This window comes from Nomia melanderi, chromosome 8 (genome assembly GCF_051020985.1).
Source record: "Nomia melanderi isolate GNS246 chromosome 8, iyNomMela1, whole genome shotgun sequence".
In the NCBI taxonomy this organism is placed as follows: Eukaryota; Metazoa; Arthropoda; class Insecta; order Hymenoptera; family Halictidae; genus Nomia; species Nomia melanderi.
Window position 1 is genome coordinate 627,919 of NC_135006.1, and position 20,705 is coordinate 648,623.

Sequence of the window (20,705 nt, forward strand, 5' to 3'; positions counted from 1 at the left end):
GTTCACGTGGTATCAGTGTCACGCCCGGACGAAAATGTATGAACGGAAATAGCTACTTCGAATGGCCGGGTGAACCGATGACGAAGAGGCTGTTATTATCAACACTTTGCTCGCTGTAGATTATTTAACACTGGAACTACTACGTTTGTCGAAACGACTATTTCTGAATTCCTCGATTCGCGAATAGTAACATTGATATTTAAAACGTTTATAATTCCCTTATAGTTTATTTTTATATGGATATTAATGATGAAATAGAAAATTTTTATAGTTATCTTATAGTTGAGTATTATACGAATTTTGAAACATGAAACTTTTATAGTTATCTTATAGTTCAGTATTATACGAATAATAGTAATGAAATGTGAAACTCTTATAGTTATCTTATAGTTGAGTATTATACGAATTTTGAAACTTGAAACTTTTATAGTTATATTATAGTTCAGTATTGTACGAATAATAATAATAAAATTTAAAAACTTGTAGTTATCTTATAGTTCATTACTATAGAGGTATTAGTAACGAGATTGAATACTTGTACAGTTACTTTATAGTTTATTACTATAAAAATGCTAACGACGAAATTAATAGTTGTCATTTTTACATATTTTACAAAATAATAGTTCTTTTTTAAATTAAAATAGAATGTACATCTCTTGCGTTATTAGTTTATTATCTCAAGAGCAAAGTGTTAAGGTATGAACAGGGAAGATGACAGAGATAACAGTTGGAAGGATCGTAGCAGTAGAAGATGAGACTCGGAAAGCAACAGTGTGTGGATGGGCCAGGAGAATAGGTCAGTGTATTATTGGACGCTGCATGGTTGGATAAGTAGATTAAGGTAGCCCGTAGACGAACAAGTGGAAGTGGAAGTCCGTGTAGTCAGATGGCTAGAGTAGATAAGAGAGTATCCAAACAAGTGGAATAGAAGTACTCGGATAAGTAGAATTGGACGACCGCGGTCAGACGAAAAAAAGTTTCGTTCTCGAGAACAGTGGCGGGTTCGTACGAGACATTAGATAACATGTCGTCGAGATAAATAATTTTTGTTAGTTCGGAAATACAAACGGTGTTTCAAAATGTTATAACAAAATTATTATCAATATAACGTTATACACATATTAGTCGAATAATTAAATACGCAATTTCCGATTTCATTATAAAATTCGTGAAAACATGTGACAGTCAATAGAAGTTTTATTCATAGAAATACAAAGTATAAATCAACAGAAATTTCACCACGGCCGTCGCAGTTTTATTAATTTTCTCAATTGTTCCGGACTTATACGAAAAAATACCGGACGCGTTACACGTATTTCTCTTTCCTGAATAATGTTTTGAATATAAAATTAAATCGGGGGCCATGGGAAGGTTAATTAAACAGTGGAATTTACAAACAATAACGCACGCTTTCAATTTATTCGGAATTATTTGTATAGTGGCTCGGTCGTCCCTAGTTTATTTACCATGTTGTCCCTTCTATAGTATTCTCATTTCCGTTAATATTTCATTACCTTCATTATTATTATTATTGTTATCAGTATACGAAATATGGCATACAAGAATAATACTTGTTAATTGAAATTATTAATTTCCAGGAACCACAGACGAAATCCAAAGATTCGACTCTCCGCAAAAATTATGTTCCGAAAATGTTCCAAGCGAAATTGAGGAGGAACTTTGCTAAAATTCTTCAAGTTTGCTCGAATATTATTACGCGAACGAAACGATTGCATTTGATATGTGTCTCCATTTTCCGTTTTCCCCACGGAGTCCATAGACGAGACGCATCAACGAGAAAACCGCAGAAGTTCGCCCGATCAGTCGACCAGCACGGAGGTGCTGCTTCCGCGATTCGTTGAAAGGGTCTTAAGCCTTCTGGGGCGTGTCTCCGAGAGAAATCTCGAAGGGCACTCGATCACGGGAACACACGTAAACACACGTAAATGCCCGTGGATCAAAGATGCTGCGGAAAGATCGCGTGAATCGCAAGAAAGGCGAGTCGTGGCGAAATAAATGCGACCGGAAATGTGTGCTCGCTGTCCAGAAACCCTGAATATTGTTAAGATGGGTGATATATCCGTGACACACGACATAGGTACATTTGTTACTTATGTCCACCATTTACGAGTTTCTGTTATTTATAGTATTATTATTATTAGTAGTAGTGTGGGATGAATGGTTTGTTGTGCGTGCGTGCCTAAAGGCGACCAGGTCATGTTGCGACGGACCGGCGTCGCGATGTTTGGAAAATAGTGTGGCTGCGTTTAGAAAATCTTGAGTGGGCTGTGAAAAAAGCGTGTACGTTACTGCGTGAATTTTGACTGTGGACGAAAGATGCGAGTGAGAAGGGTGCAGATGTAAGAAAGACAGAGCGAATGGGGGTGTGCATTAAAAGTGAGTGGGAATGCGTGCGCGAGAAACATTTTGGTGTGTAATGTTCGAGCGAGACTTTTGAGTGAGACGTTAGTGCGAGACTTTGCGTAATAGGCGAGCGAGCATTTAGTAATCTGTATAGACCTTGCGACTTGTAAGGGAATATCTTACAACATTGAAGACTCGTACGGGATAATTCCTACAGTAGTAGTAGCAGTAGCAGTAGCAGTAGCAGTAGCAGTAGCAGTAGTAGTAGTAGTATTATTAGTAGTATTATTAGTAGTAGTAGTATTAGTAGTATTATTATTAGTAGTAGTAGTATTAGTAGTATTATTATTAGTAGTAGTAGTATTAGTAGTATTATTATTAGTAGTAGTAGTATTAGTAGTATTATTATTAGTAGTAGTAGTAGTATTAGATGTGATGCATGTAACGAATTGTGTTTTCGTTGTGTCACGATTTACCGCGCGAATTTTGACACTTGTTCGCCAAATTAATATTGGACATTTAGATCGATAGCATTAAATCCCGACTGATGGACTGTAGTTCCCTAAATTTAAAGGAGTATTCGCGTTGTCTCGAACGATGGATTCGTGATTACTAAGAGCGTATGATTATGAGTCTCGTATGAGTGACTCGATTGAACTTGTGTATATTCCGAACGATGGATTTGTGGCGAAGTATTGCGATAAAAAGTGTGTAAAAAAGAGTGTCCCGAGTGCGATCCTGTACGTGTTGTTATACAGCATCTTCAGGTCGCATCGAGCGTGCTGATTGGGTATTTTCGACTTTCTCATCAACGCATAATTCCAAAAAATCGGAGACGTTTTGGACGATGCCCTTTGGCCAGCCCTCTTGGTACGAGGGTGAGGGCAATGGCCACGTGCGAGGGATCCTCGATGTGCCGATGCCTTGGAAATTTCCTCCAGGTTGACTCTTGTCTGAAGGAATCGTTGCGAACGAAATTCGAGTCGACCCTTTGGAAATTCCCGGTTTACGATATGGTCGGTTGTCTGGACGAACGAAGTGAAAATTCCAAAACTATTGTCTGGAAACACGCGGATCGACTAAATGACTTTACTATGATTTAGGGTGAAATTGCCCCTTTTACCAAACAAATCAATTTAGTAATGCGAAACCTAGAATAAACATTCCTAAATACTAAAGCACACCGTATTTCTCCCTAAAAGTAAAACTAAGCTAAAAGAAATCGAAGGATATCTGCACAATTCCAAAATATTCAATTTAATCTCTCGGCACTCCCACCGTTAAAACACTGCAACCCGCGCACGGTATACGAAAAGTCACGGTATACGAATTCCCGAGGAAAGACGCGTGTGAAGTAGCGAAGGAACAGTTTCCTCAATAATTTGGCCGGCTCGGCGAGCGCGGACATGATGTATCGCTTTATAACGAAGAGAATTTATCAATGTCAATTTGTCGCGGCTCGCGCGCCGTTGCAGGAGGCGAAAGAAAGCAGAAGCGAGGAAAGAAAACGGCGGAAACGCGAGCCGGGACGGTTAATTTTCTTTCAGGCGACGTTATCACGGTAAGACGCGATCATTTGCCGGGGATTAATTATGAAAATTCTTCGGTTTGTCCCGAAGCGCGCCGGCCAGAGGGCATTGTCCGCCGGGGACGCGCGGCGGAAGGGGATTAAATCGTGGCTGAGCTGCACGTGACTCGGACGGATTTTTCACCGCGCCGTTTCCCTTTGTAACGCAACGCAATTACGCTCGGCAAGAAGCCGGAGGACGGCGTGTATTGTTGCCGCGGGGCTCGCATTGTTGCGACGTGGGTGTTCCGCAGCGAAGGAATTTATGAGCGATCCGGAGGAATGGAACACGCTTTCTTCGCGTGTATGATGGAACGGGGATTTCAAAGTGGCGACAAACGGGGAACGAGCTCTGCGGCGCGATGGAAATGATGTTTATTGGCTCGACGTGAATTGCGATTCATTGACAGATCTTTTGGGAGAAATTTGTACGTCTTGAATGTCGAAGGTATCGTTCTCGTTGTTACAGTTGGAAGAATTTGGAGTTATCGAAGAGTTTTTGAGTGTTTTTGTACTTGTTTCTTATGAAATGCTGAATTTCATTCGGAATATCGAGTTTGGGGTTTTATATTTAGAAAACTATGATACGATCGTTATGAAAAATGATGTTGAAGTAGGTAGAGGAGTAATACTTCAAGTAGTACAAGACGTGGTACTCTCAGACAAAGTGCACTACGATGAGGTGAGTGGTATAAATTACAGACTTGTCAGACAAGTAGTATAAATCAACGTCCCACGTGGCAAGTACTACAAATTCCGTTTGGTCGGGCAAGTAGTCTAAATCAATGTAGATTTCTCCAAGTGATACAAGTTCGCATATGATCCGACAAGTGGCACAACCCGAGTTCAGTCGCGCAAGTGGTACAAGTGCGTGTGGGATCAGACAAAGCTGTATTAAATTGCGGATATCATAAATGTGTAACGTGTACGGATGTGGTTCAATATAAATAATAAAGTACTTAGTATATCTCGATCCTTTTGCTTGGTAAGTCAGTTCTACCCAACAGCGGACCTGCAGAAGTATTTATACTTCCATTTCATATAATTCTAGTACTAATATTGCTAGTGAATTGAACTTTCCGCCAGCAGTCTCAAACTGAGTCTACATATTTCACAAGATATGATTTATCTCATAAGATTTTTGAAAGTAATAATCTTTCTATAAACGCACGATAGATATGCTTCAGCATCTACTGATCCAACTCCGAAACACTTTCACCTGAATTGAATTGTTTATCGTAGAAACTAAAAATTTATATCATTGACATTGATTATATGCTTCCAATTTCCAACATGGAATTAACTTCTTTTCATTTGTATTTGTCTTTTTACTTGTAATTTGTCATCATTGTTCTAAATAAATGATATTAAAGTAATCACCTTCAGTGTTTTTGGTTTTACTATAAGTAGCCAACTGTTAACTAACAGACGGTCCATTACTAGTTTTGCTTCTGCAAGTACTGAATTTTCAAAATGTCCATAAAATTTGGATAGTATAAATTTCAAAAAAGTTCGATTCGTTACATAATGTAAGTTCGAACAGCATTTTCATGCATAGAGTCTCTATTTAGTAAAAGGGCAAGCGTTTACTATTGTTCACACAGAAAGGACGAGTGTACTCGTCTTTGGCAGAGTGTTATGCGTTGCCAAGACGAGTATACTCGTCTTTGATTTTATATATGTAAATGATTATGCATGATAATATATGTGCCTTTACCAAGAAATAATAGAACTTTGGTAAACAATATCACTCAAAATATAAATGGCAATGGGAATAGCTTCATATAATATAGACTTGGCAGCGAATGGGTTAACTAGCCAACTATTGGTGCTTTACCTTACAGGTACAGACATATACTTAGGCAATTTTCATCTATCTCTCATAAGACAAGAAGTATTTTCATTTTATTCGTGTTGCAAATGAATTGTCCCCAGAAATCTCAGATAAGTATACATACATCATGAAAATCATGAAGCAATTTTGCAACGATTGTAAGAAGGAATAGAACAGAGAAGGATCTACTACTACTATCAGATTCTTCAGTAATGCTTCCTAGCAGATCTCTGCCTTACTTGAAACATAACCTAATATAGGCTGGAATCTTCTTCATTTACAATTACAACGACATTGTTTTAAAACATCCCTCACACGACTGCATTAAATATTCAAGCCAACAAAACATTACATCTTGTTACATTTGCTACAGAGTTCTAAACATTATATCCCAAATGCATCAAATTCATAATTCAAATGATGAATTATTTTATTAAAATCCCACGCGTTGCCGTGGTGAGGAATGAAAAGAAAGAATTAGACTCACTGAGTAACAATAACAAATACTTTATTCTATTATAACTCGCTAACTCGCTAACTGTTACTCGGTAAAAAAGATCACAATGTTTCTCTCCGCTATCTCGCACAAAATGTTCCTCTCCACTCTTTCGTACAAAACGTTCCTCGTGCACGCATTCCTACTCGCTTTTAATATACACCCCCATTCGCTCTATCTTTTTCACCCTTGCACCCTTCTTACTCGCATCTTTCGTCCATAATCAAAATTCAAGCAGACACGTACACGCTTTTCTCACGGTCCAGTCGCTCAGTTCCAGACACTTTTCTCCGCATTCTTTCAGCCACTCAAGATTTTCCAAACGCAGTCACACTCTTTTCCAAACATAGCGGCGCCGGTCCGTCGCAACATGACCTGGTCGCCCGTACGCACGCACAACAAACCATTCATCCCACAAAACTAATCCTTCAATCACTATGAAAACGGATAACCTTGAGAAACCTAGAAAATATTAGAATTGAAACCTACAAGCAGAAGAGAAAGATGGTCCGAAATTATGATCATGGAGAACCGTAAACATTGCTCACGTTCAATTATCATCTAACTCTCATAAGATAAAAAGTATTTTCATTTTATTAGTGTCGCAAATGAATTGCCTCCAGAAATCTCTGATACGTATACGTACATCAGGAAAATCATGAAACAACTTTGCAACGATTGTAAGAAATTCTTCAGTAACACTCCCTAGCAGATCTCTGCCTTACACGCGATTACATACAACGAATACCAGAAGATTCATATACTAATCATTGACGCACTGAGCAGAAGCGAGAAAGGCTCGCAGAACTCGCGGCCCTCTAGCGGCGAGCTCAGGAGGTGTCGCCACAGTCGCCAAAAAAAAAGAGTGTCGCAAGTTTCTTGCCGGTGTATCCGCACCTTTAGGAAGAAGTCAGCCCCACGACTCCGTTGCCCAGGGCGGGCAACGCTGAAAAACAGTTTCCCGGACGCTGGACGTCCGCGTCCCGTTGTAACCTCGTCAGGAAGTTTGCGGGTAACTCGGTTGGGGCCGGAAACTTCTTGCCGCAATCTCGCGGCCGCAGCAAGAAAGCCCGAAATCGCGGCGCGAATTCACGGGGAAAGTTAACCGGCGAGAGTTCGCTGGCCAGCGGACCCAACAAAGCCGCAGCGAACGCAACGATTCGCCGTGCGCGCGTGCACGCCAGATACACAAAAGGAAAAGTTGCTCCTGAAACGTCGCGATACAACGTATGGTCGGTCGAGTTCTCGCGTGATACGCGTCGCGACACGCCGAGTGGAACAATGACGCGTCGTGACTTGATTTCCAGAAGATGGACGGTAGAGGTTTCAGTATGGAAATTGAGAGTATTAAACTTATTAGGTATATTGTAATATGATTAATCGAGTCCTTTGTTTTTCGGGATCTAGATTGTTCAGAGTATTGGCTAACTTGAAACTTAGTCATTCCTTGGATTGGACGTTATGAATATATATGATTGAATTTTGTTTTCAAAATATGTTTTCGAATGTATATTTACCTGGATATATTTAATTGCTTCAAGTTTTCTGTCAAATTAAAAGTGTATTTTCACTTGGAGAGTGTAAATATTCGTAGCTATAAGTAAAATATCAATGAGATACATTTTGGTACTCTACATTCGTTACACTCATTATCTTGAAGTAATACAATGTCATTAATCTCCATCAATGGCCGGAATGTTAATTTTATTTGTTCCATCCTGTTGCAAACGTTCATATTGGAGGCCGGACGGGGTTCGCTAATGAATTTCTCGGAGAATGCAGCTTATAAATCGCTCGTCGCGCGATCGCGTTCGAAAGAGACCGCGGAGTGCAACGGAAAAGCAGCAGGTATCTCGGCCTGCGTCAATATTGGTTTTCCTCATGATTACGTAATAAAGTAAACATCGTTTCACCCCCCCCCCCTCAAGCTATCGACCTACCGAATTAGCCGCACGCGAGCGATGTAAATTAGTCTCGGCCGCAATTCAGCAGGGGACGCGGATTAGCCTAGGTGGACGGTGGCGAAGGAACGGAATATTTGAAATATTAGCCGGTCTATCGGACCACCGTGGTTGGTTTTAAGTTGTGGTCGCACGAGAGTTGGTTCCTACGAAACTTTCACACATCGGTATACATCAGACATTAATAACGACGAAAAATATAAATATAAAATATAAAATATAAAATATAAAATATAAAATATAAAATATAAAATATAAAATATAAAATATAAAATATAAAATATAAAATATAAAATATAAAATATAAAATATAAAATATAAAATAGAAGATAGAAATAGAAGATAGAAGATAGAAAATAGAAAACAGAAAATAGAAAATAGAAGATAGAAGATAGAAGATAGAAGATAGAAGATAGAAGATAGAAGATAGAAGATAGAAGATAGAAGATAGAAGATAGAAGATAGAAGATAGAAGATAGAAGATAGAAGATAGAAGATAGAAAATAGAAAATAGAAGATAGAAAATAGAATATAGAAGATAGAAGATAGAAAATAGAAAATTTACAAAAGAATAGTGGAGCAATACGTTCTTACCATTTCTCGCGACTACTACTAGAATTACAAAGAATTAACGCGACTCGTTTTCAATTGTCCACGCGAATCTAAGTACCGTATATTTTCAAGATTTAAAGCAACTTCCGCCACTAGAGCTTCACAAAGAAATAAATTCGTATAATAGTCCCTCGTGGAAGCATTTTCACAATTTCACTAACTGTAGAATAAGAATTATTTTGACCCGTTTTGCACTCCAAGCGTTAATGGCCACTGGCCGCGACAAAAGCGGCTGCTCGTTCACCACCGCGATGAAACCCGATGCTCCGCGTTCCGCATCGCGGCGACGATGTCTCAACCAGCCGCGAAATTTAATCCCAGCCTCGTTTTTTTCCCTCTCTGTGGGAGCGATACTCGGTCGGCTCCCGTAAACTCCGCTCGCGCGACGAGTCGCCGGGCCGAAAGTAAATTTAATACCGTAATTTTGGGATGGCCTGCGTGTTAACGGCGTCCACGCGGCTCGTGGAACGTCGGCCGCTCTTTGAAACCGGAGATCCGCAGATCCCGTACAGCGAGGCTTCGGTTTTTGCGGGAACTTTTCGGCGAACGATGCGCCTTTCGTGCGTCCACGTAACCAAAGTCAAATGAGTCTTTGCCTTTAAGGTTGGAAATGAAATTTTATCCGCGGCATTATCCTGTGTGCCATTGTGGCATGGTTGTGAAGAATTTTGAGTATCTGAGGTTTGCCAAAAAGTTCTAGTAATTAAATCATTAATCCTTTACACTCGAGAGGTGACTCTCATTTACCACCAGATTTCATACGGTAAAACTATAAAATTCGATATTTAATATTATACCTTGTGTAACGCATCAATTTGAGAAATACTGAAATAATATAGTGTAGTATCTAGAATATTTAGCTTAGGTTAAAGTATTTTTAAGAAGAGTGAATGTAAGAATGAGTGTGTGTGAAGGGCAGGCTGTAAAACGGTCGATGGAAAGTGGCCTGCACAACGTCACGGACGCAAGACTGCAGGACCAGCTTTCCGGGGGTGTATCTGAGTGTTTGCGATGAGTGCGAGTGAGAAGAATGCTTGTGGGGGAGAGAATGATTTTTGGGAGAGGATGTCTGTAAAAGAGTGGTAAGAGAGTGGCGAGGAGAGTCGTGTGTTGGCCTCCGTGGCATTGAGTTGTACTTTTTACGTGTTGTTCGTGTTGTTTCCATATTTCATTAAATACATATATTTATTGCTAATTCTCGATTACTGAAGATCCACCTTTTCAATATCTATAAGAATAGCCAACACTATAATAGCTTTATTCCCCAATGTACGTATGATTTCTCTTCCAGTTAGTTTCACAAAATATCGTCTTTACCTCATTAGACAATGTTGAAATATTTCTACTGAAGAACTTCGGAGTGCAAAAGGTTAACTTTGCAACGTGAGTAGAAAATTAGATTATACGTCTAGTAGAACAATCGAATGATTTGGATTGGAAACGTTTAGAAATATCAAAAAATTGGGGTTAGATGTTTTGATGAATGGTTCAATTGTAGACTGTGTTTGGTATGAAAGTTCATACTATGTTTGATATCACTGTGACTCTTTGGGAGAATGTAAATTTCCAAGTAGTATAATATCCGATGACACGTGGCAACAATAGAAATCTAATAGATCAAATAGTATAAGTAACTACATAGTCAGACCACTACCACGAATCAACATATCAAAAAATACTCAAAGAAATCAGTGTACACTTACAAAACAAGTAAATCACTTAAGAGGTCAGCATATAAACAAATCCAACTAACACAACTCAATCACCAACCGCTGCAAATAGCACAACACGATCATTAAGTCCCTAGTGGACGAAGTAGTTAATCTCAGCATCGTCAAAGCGACAAATCCTCATTCGCATTGTTAACTTTCTAAACCAGCCACCATCGATAAGTTCAATACGCTCCCGGTCCAGCGGATGAATAGTGGAGAGGCCACTTTAATTGGCTGACACTGATTACTCGGCGCTTTCCGTGAAATTATCCCCGGAATGAATCTCCATTTATTCCCGCGTTCCAGCGACCAGTCGTTATCGGAGTTTCTATTTTCTGCCGATGACAGTGAGCTAATTTGATCGGTCCGCGGAAGCTTATTCTAACAAGGACCACCTTCCGCCTCATCCGCAAACACGTCGGAAGAGGGCCAGGGGAGGAGAAAGAGAAGGCCCCGCTGACTACGTCCGCGAGAACGAGAGCCATGAACCTGCCGGATACGCCATTACCCTTAATAGCCCTCCCAACCGCATAAAGATCGATATATCCGACCGGAAAATGACTGCGAGACATTGCCGAGCTCTCGGCCATCCGGAGCTCGCGGGATCGCGATAGTTCGAACGGATGTCTCGCAGATGTTCTATAGTAGCTCACCTTTTGTGAACGTGGATTTTTAGGGGGATGGGAAATCTGTTCCGTAGAAAATGAAATTGGATATTGAATACTTAAATGTTCGGAAATTAGGGAATGGGTACTGATCCTTTACCGTTTCATTAGATTCTTCGAGTGTTGAACACGTTGAATGTTGTACGATTTTATAGAGCAAAATATAGAAAATGGAGAAAATATAATATTAAATCATGCGAATGAATTGAGTTATTATTATTACTCGACGGTATTACTGTGGTATTCCTGTTAATATTAAATATTAATATTTCTTGTAACATCGTATTTTGAATGGTTCAGTTTTTGTTAAGTTTTAGTGTAATGTTATTTGGATGTAACATAGAATTGATTATAATGTAGCTAGGTTCAAATAATATGAAAATGATGGTTAATGCAGAACTATTTTTAGAAATTAGTTTTAACTTAATTCAGAATATATTCGCTAGTGGTATTTTTTGTGTAAATTTAATACACGAATAATCGTATTTATTGAAACTAGTTTACAATATTCGCCAATAAGTTCGATTTGATGTTACAGAAGGCTTGAAGCGATTTCGGATATAGCCAGCAATATAAAGGTGCTGACTGGAACAGTTATGAAGAACCGAAACGTTGTTATAACAGTTACGGGTGAAAAAGGTTTATATCCGTTCCAGTTACAGGTTTATGACCCATTATTATATCGGTTCGATAACGGTTACGTATCGTTTAAAATTATCACGAAAATTTCATTTCACCCTTCCGGGATGTACGAAAAGTTTTAACAGTTCTTTCCACGCAGGTGAAGCTGGCAATATCGTTCCCAGGGTGGAAGTTTATTTTATCCCCCACTCGTTTAGGAATTAATTCAGTCGTGATCGACGTCACATTAATTATTCGTTTGATTTATAATACAATTATAACGCAGGGTTTCAGATGATAAAGTTCGAAATTAATAAACGAATACATAATTGCTACAGCAATGATTTGATATTGATGCTCAGCCGATGCGAAACTGATGTATCTTTAGCTGTGACGTAGAGCCAACATAATAACTGGTTATTGAACCAGAACCTGATATATGCTGGAATCTTCTCCGGTTATAATTATAACAACATTGTTTTAGAACATCCCTCACACGACTGCATTAAATATTCGAGCCAACACAACATTACTTGTTACATCTGTCACAGACGTCTAAACATTGTATCCGAAATGTATCAAATTCATAATTCAATGATAAAACTAATCTTTCAATCGCTACAGAAACGGAAAATTTTGAGAAACCTAGGAAATATCATTAGAACTGAAACCTACAAGCAGAAGAGAAAGATGGTCCAAAATTACGATTATGGAGAATCATTGACATTGCTGACGTTCAGGAAAAGCATAAAAGTAGAAGAGAAAGGTGGTCCAACATTTCAATCATTGAAAATCGAAGATTTTGTTAATGTCTAAGGGAAACCTACACGCAGAAGAAAAAGACGGATACACAAAATTAAAACAAAATTTCGGTCATGGAGAACCGTAGACATTGCTAACGTTCAAGAAAAGTTAACAAATAGAAGAGAAAGATGGTCCAACATTAAAATCATAGAAAATCGAAGATTTTGCTAATGCCTAAGGTAAACCTACATGCAGAAGAAAAAGACGGACCAAAATTAGGATCATGGAGAATCGTAGACATTGCTGACGTTGAAGAAAAGCCTACAAGCAGAAGCGAAAGATGATCGAAAATTTCGGTCATGGAGAAGCGTAGACACTGCTGACGTTCAAAGCTCAAAGAAAAAGTAGCTGAAGAAGGCGAAGTAAAAGATGGTCCACGGTGGGCAAGCCACGGCCACGGTCCTCGAGGCCTACAATTGGTCCCTTGGGATCGGGACACCGTGCGCCTCCACTCCGGTTTAAGTGGCAGCCGCGAGTCGTGCCATGGACGGGGACACTCTGCCCGGGGGAGGAAAATTGGATGAAAGCCGTCGCGGGCAACGACGGCCGCCGGAGTGGCCGATGGGAACGGGGGAATGGAAACGACGTTTTTCCAAGGACGTATTTGGCCCCCCGCGTGCGTTACGCGAGATTGCGCTGTAACGGGGCCACTTATTCCGTGCTCCTCGAGAAATCGACCTGGAAAGGTCGCCTACCAGCTAGAAGTCGCGGAGGGACTCCTTGGGGTGAAAACCAGGGGATTAGATTCGGGGTTGTGTATACACAGTTAGAGTGACCTATAAGGAGACTGTGGGTCTGTACGCAAAATCAGATTTTTAAGACGCAATTGGAAAAATGGAATTACAGAGGAAAATTATTCGTGAGAAGTGTTATAGGACGCTATGTACTTTGGATATTTTAGGTATTTTTGTATATTATGAATAGTCTACGAGACTATTCATGTTTCGAGACTCAGCGTGGTGATTATTTTGATAGTTTTGTGAAATTGGGTGCGTCAGACATTGTTAATATATTCGAGAGCAACGTTTTCCTAAAAGATGATCACTAACGACTAACATTTGCTTGTATTTATATTGAATGTTTAGAGAAGATTGCGACATTGATGTTTTTGGTATGTGATTAGTTTCGAATGAGTTGAATAATAACAATTATTTATGCAGATTGAATGCTTTCATAATACAAATTGTGGAGAAGATTTACTGTGTGTACGTATCGTAGTAGATACCGTTATTAGTCAGTTTAAAGGATATTTTCAGCGAATTTCGAAATTAATTCTAAGCGTTTCTAAAACGGGCTAGGCGATTTTTGATTTTCATAGTCGATAGAACGGTTTATGATAAACAAGCGCCGGAATTTCCATTGCGCGGCGAGGTCGCCTGTTAATCCGCGATCCTGGAAACAGGATTTATCACGTACATTATGCAAACATTAGCACAGTATCCGTGTAAAAAGTGAGCCGCTCTTCGGCGGGATCTGTTGTTACGGGAAACTGGATTTACTTCATCGTGGAGGAACACTGTGCCGCGTCATGGTGGATCAGCACCAGTGTTCCACTTTTTCGTGAAGTTTCCTTGCGGGAATCCTTTGATCTCGTACGGGATATGCTCGATAATACATTGGTACACATGTGCAGGCTTACGAACGGGCTTGCCAACTTCCTAAGAAACGAAGCCAACAACGCTGACGTAACATTCCATTAAAGCTATATCCTTCGGATTTTCTATTTTTCATTTAACCCCTTGACCTATGATTTCTTTCTCAACCTTCATCGATACGGCTACTTTGTCATAAATAATTTATTGGAAAAAGAGAAAAGTTCTAAGCATATGTTATGTGTTTCCTTTTAAGTATAGTAGTTGATTACAAAGGAATAATATTTATTTTGAATTCGACTTAATTAAGTAATATATATATATATTTACTGAATCATGTTGAAAATCTTCAGCACGAGTCTCACTCGTTGTTGTAGGACAAGGGGTTAACCGATCGACTCATCGATACGTTTTTGGATTCAACCTGCATTCCATTATTCTACTTTCATATTGTTATTAAACAAATAACATAAAATAATATTATGACCAAACAATGACAGTGATAGAGGCTAACATTGAATCTCTAGGTTCAGGCCTGAAACATCAGCTTCCGGTCCACAGAATCGAAATTCAAAGATTAACCCTTAGCACTCCAGGTTGTTTGGAAATCTATCAGCAACTGCAACTAATTTTTATAGTATTTCTAGCGAAAGTGAGAAATGCTATGACATTTCTTCGATCGTTTATTTTCCTTCTTAGTACAAAATTTGGATGTGTGGAAAATCGAATAATTTTAGGGTAGTTTCTATAAGATTCATTAAAATATTTAATATTATAACTGGTGCAATACTGGAGCCTACAGAGATCAAAGGGTTAAGCTTCAACATTCAAGTCTCGATCAAAAAGAATCTTTAACCTATAAAGTCACCATCTACCGTCAAAGACGACTGGACGTCCTAACGAACTCTTCACAAGTGGATCAATCTTCCAATGGATCAACTCGATCTTCCTCCGACGTCCAGAGTACAAAATCAAATCTCAAAGCGCGAGCATCACAGGTATCCCTAGATCAACAAATTTTCCATACGATCGCACTCGACAATAAAAGGGGAATACAGACACTTCCATCGGAGATAAAGATCCCATTCGCTAAATAAGAAAATCCCAACACTTTCACCGGGGGTAAACATTCCATTCAGGCAGTGCCTGTGAGAACCATCAACCCTTTCTTCTTTAAACACGACGGCTAGCCCCGATGGAGGTATACAAGGGCTGAAAAGGTTCGTCGATAGGTGTACCGTCCGGCCGGAGGCGGTCCAGGGTATTTTCGTCCCGTTTCTCGGCCGGCCCGTAAAATCTCTGTATAGAGTCGGAGGCGGACGCAACGGCGATCCTAGACTCCCTGTCGCCGGGGGCGGATGATGGCTCTCCTGGGTAGCCGGCCGGTCCGCGGCTTCCCTCTATAAGGCTCGATTCACACTAAGGATACGTTTACAGCGGTGCTGCGATGAACGTTGCGATAAGATCGAAGCGAAAGACTGTATACCCTTGTTTTAAATGAAAACGTTTATGTCGAAACGACGCTTAGAGCTGCGTTCAGTTTATCGATCAACGATACTTCGTCTGTTGAGCTATATTACGTTATACTGGTCTGTTGCAGAGTTGTATAACGCTTGAATCTTTGAGGTTCACTGGGTTTAATTTTAAAGGCTGAGCCTCGAAGAGTTCTATAAAGCTTGAATTTTCGAAACCTTGGAAGCTGAAGATTAAAGATTGACCTTTTGAAATTTCAAAGCTGAACGAAGGCTGAGTTTTCGAAGTTTCAAGGCTCAACTGTAACAGCTGAGTGCTTGAAGCTGCAAATTTCAACCGTGAAAATTTTAGAAGTTTTTAAGTTTAGCTTTAAGTTTCGAAGACTTAATTTTAAACTTCGAGTTTTCGAAGCATCACGGTTTAACAGTGAAGGCTGAGTTTTCCGAGCTTTAGGGTTCATCAGTAAAGCTTCGAAACCTATACCTAATCCTTCAGAGCCTTCCGCGCTCAAGTCTTCATGCTCGAAGGATCAAACTGTCTTCGTGCATGAAGACTCGAGCCTCGCGACTTCGGCTTTTGCAGCTGAAAGCTCGAGTTCTTAGAGCTCGGTCATCGAAGGCTTAGATCGCTACAGCTTCCTCGAGAATCAGGACTCACATCGGATCAACAATGATCTGATGTGCCCGTACAGTTGATCGTTAGTGTGAACCGAGCTTAACGGTTCCCGTGCCGCGTGAAATTTAGGGCAACGTCCCGACGACGCGTCTATTCAGCATTCCGCGTGGATGGTTCGTTCCAGTCTCCCGCCCCGAGTGCGCGTCACGTTTTAGAGGATGCCTTGAATCATCCCCCGGTATCCGAATAAAGGAAACATTATTTCGCGTCTCGACTCGACTCGCTCGCTCCCGGTGTCCTGTATAAACAGGAATCGATTTCGCGGCCGTCAAATGTCTGTAACCGGTGTGCCGTGGATAACATAAACGTCATGAATAAAAGGAGGCGTCTCGCGATGGCCTGGCGGCGGGGACACGTTCGCTGCTCGATTTGTATGCAGGTTCCGCGCGTAAAACGGCGCTTAACACGTTGAATGCCGCGAGGGTCACCGTTTACCAACCAACCAAATTACACTGCTGTAATTAACCCCTCGTCTCGTGACTTTCACTGCGATGATGCTCGATTAACCGATTTTATTATTAAGCCCCTGTTTCATGCTATCGTGTCAGCCCCGAAGGATTCGAATAGAGTCTAACAAATGTAACCGTCATTCAATTCATAAGTTCAAGAATATTATTATTTTTGTTAGACATAGAATTTTTTGCATTCCCAGTGAATTCTTAACACTAGAACTACCAGAAATTCATTGAGCAATAGGCAAACTGAATTGTAAATCAATAGAAATTTCAATAGTAGCACTATTGGACTTTCCAAAGAAAAATTTTAAAAAGTCTATTTGACTGTTCGGTAGTTCTAGTGTTAAAGAAATGTAGTTCCAACCTGTGAAATTGTAAAAGTGAATTATATACCGAAAGGTTCAGAAGATTTTAAAAGTTCGAAGATATTTTTCAGTGATTCTAATTGTGAATTTACCTTGAAGGTAAAGTATCTATGATAGAAAAATAGTGTTTTCTCCGATCTACGCGTAACGAGATGGAGTTTTAGCGATTGCAGAGGATGCGTTAATGCGATTATGTTCACTTAGCCATGTCTCGGGTTCGTGTTTCTAGGAGGGCGAACCGCTCTCGAAGATCGGTGCAGTCAAACCTGGAAAGGAGATCAGGAATCTGGACGGATTTCCCGCGGAGATAAGGCGAAATGAGGATCCAGCCTCTGTTTCCGAAGATCTTTCGTGGCCTCGTTACTTTTGCATCAGGGGATCCGTCGCCGACACGTGGTTCCACGCCACGGGCGAAATTCTTCTCGAGTTAAATGAAAGTTAGATGAACCAGCCCCCGCTCTCGTTTGAGCTGCCTTCTTTCTGCCAGGAGTATGAAGGCTCCTGTCTCGTTCCGCGATGTCTGTGATTCCGGAAGACTAGTTGATCCGGAGATCTACCACTCCCGCGGTTATTGATCCGGCGTTCAATCGCCTGGGTTTCAACTTTAACTAAGAATTGTCTTCTTGAATTTTCACGAATGTATGCGAATCGAATTCCTATTTTATTCTTCATTTTGATATTCAGCTGTACAATCAAACTTTTAACGCTAAAACGTAAAAATCACAGCACAGCGTAGAAATTCTCAAATAAAAACTTCCTGTTTCTTCGAACAGAAATTTGAAGAAATTGTCAAATTTTCCTTAGGGAATATTTGAAAAATAATGCTATAGTAATGGTAAAATAACAGTAACGGTATCAAAATAATTAACAAAAGATTTCGATCAAACAACCACTTTATTCATCAATCGAAGTAACGCTCCAAAAACTCATTCCAGTTTTCTCTCTAACTCGATTGACTGTGTGAAGTTCCAAATGTTAACAAGCAGTCGAAAAAACAGTGCTGTGATAACGGTAGAACGACAGTAACGATAGCAGAATCACATAACAAATGATTTTTATCGAAGAATCAAGCAATTCATGCGTCAAACCCGTTTCAAACGAAGAGGAGCCAGATCCACGGGCGCGGAGGACAAAGAATCTTCTCGCTGTTCGCGGAGACGCTCGGATCGCGAAGCAATTGTCTCGTCGTCGCTTCGAGGCCGGGCACCGGGTGGAAGACAGCGAATCCAGCGGAATTAGCATACTCCGGGGCTCTGGGGAAGCCAGAATCATTAATTCGTCGCCTCGGGGTGCGAGGATAACCCGGACGGTGTCGCGATCCCGACACACAACGCTGCGACGTCGTCGCGCCCGTAGAAAGCGGCGACGACGTCGTCGACGACGATCGGGAACGTTGAAAGAGACCGGGAATATCTCGCGAGACTCGACGGATTGAATTGCAAAGCGAATGAAAACCAAACTCCGTGGATAAGGAGCCGCCGATGGGCGGAATCGCGGCCGCGGGAGTTCGATCGTGCCCGTGGTCCGCCATTCTTTCGGCTTTTTCCTCGTTTCCTCGAGGTTTTTTCTCGTTCTCTCGCTGTGGCTCTTCCTCCGCAGCGTTGCTTTGATCAATTCATTTCTAGGGAGGCAGCGATTTTGTTGTAGAGCGAAGTTGGAGGGGAATGTAGGATTGAAGCTTCATAAGGAAGTGTGTGGAACGTATAGTATTGTAAGCGTTTCTCTAAATTGGCAATATAATATGTATATATTATATATTATTAAGAATATACTATAGTATAGTATAAATAATTAAATTTAATACGTTGACTTACTGTTTTTGAATTTGAGAAACTTATGTTCTTTTTTTAAAATATAAATTAAATATTACTTTTCTGTTATCAATCGTTCCTTTGGAGGGTATACGGACATAGAATATTAAAGTTGTTTCTTTTTCGAAGAAATTATTAAGGTAGTTGTTGATGATAGCTGTGAAATAAATTATAGAGCAAGGGGTTAATATAATTAATGTTTGATAGGAATATGAGCATGTTCTTTCCATTGAATCGAGAATTGAATTTCTAAAGAAATCGAAATGATTGTATGTTTACTGTAAATTATGGGTTTGTATAGGGGAAATAATAGGAGAAGAAAATATCAAAGAAAACATTGAAATTCATAGGGACTGATTCCTTACAGATACAACATCGAGATTCAAACATACTTGCAAATCAATTCAGTGGATTCCCTTTCACGCAGGAAGACATGGAAGTTCCGGCTTCTAGTTGTGTAGCTGCGTTTCTTCAAAGGGGACGTCGTTTTCCTCGCGACTTACAATCAGAAGGTAACTATTCCAGGCTATCAGCTTACATGACCGAAAGGAACATCAGTAAAAAGATTTTAAAATTCATTGCAATTGATCGTCTGAGGATTCGACTTGGCAGGGGATTTTCAATCAACCTATTCGCTGTTTGAACCTTTCTTCCAATTTCAATAGAAAGAACGTTCTCCGCAACTGTAACTACCGTTGACCATTATTTTACAAGAAAGAAACTGGAAATGTAGGAAGACATTTATTGCTCTCGGTGACGTAGAAACTCGATCTGAGCGTTCAGAAAATATTCTAAACCTTCACAGTAATTCCTATTTTAACCATAAAATAGTCACATCAACTTCTTTCTTCCTATTCCAATAAAAATACCATTCCTACCACTCAAAATTCATTTCAAACCATCCGTCAACAAAAGGAACTCGAAAAATATGCAATTACATACCAAGTATGTAATGGAGTACTCAATCAAAGAGACGAACTATACAAATTAGGTAAAAAGTGAAGATTGAAGACTAAATCAAAGACTTGCATGGATTTCAATCTAAACCCCCAAAATTCATTTTGATAATACCCCGAAAACCTTTTCTAAATATTCAATACAAACCGAAAATCGTCGTTCTAGTGGACCATCTTTTCAAGTACCTTGAACATTAACCATCGTCTCGCAAGAAACTGCGAATAAGAGAACACGGACGTTCATCGGGTCGCATAAAAATTCAAGCTGTGCAGGTAACCGACCCCCGAATCAGCCGAACATTCGTCTTGTTCAGCGGGGTGGGCGAATAACTTCCAGCTTCTAGTTATTTCGTCGCGTTTCATCAAAGGGAACGCCCCCGCCGGATGAGCCGCTCCGAAAGACGCGCCAAAATGGAATAAGAGCGATCATACGGCCGTCCCGTTTTCCCGGTTGAATTTCATTATGCGAGCGAAATTGGATCCCGCCGATCAATTACCCGGCCGAGGAGAGCCGAGACGTTCGTACGCCCCTTTCGCCCTCGTTTCGGAATGGTTCTCACGACCGATTAGCGTTCCCCTGCCTCCTGCCGGCCCCTCTTCGCGAAAATTTCACCGATTCCCTCCCGATCGACGCGCGAAATAGAGTCGTTCGCCCGGTACACCGCGTTCTTTTCTTTTCCCGGGTTCCTTGAAGTGTCACCGGAAGCGTTCCCGGGGCGGCCAATCGGCCGAGAGGAAAATG

At 40.4% G+C, this 20,705-nt stretch overlaps 1 protein-coding gene across 5 annotated transcripts in view; it reads right to left on the reverse strand.

Moving 5' to 3' along the window:
* The window catches only part of LOC116426693 (neural cell adhesion molecule 2), a 387,282-nt gene that overhangs the window by 25,753 nt on the left and 340,824 nt on the right, over nucleotides 1-20,705 (reverse strand). The gene's annotated exons all lie outside the window — the stretch shown is intronic.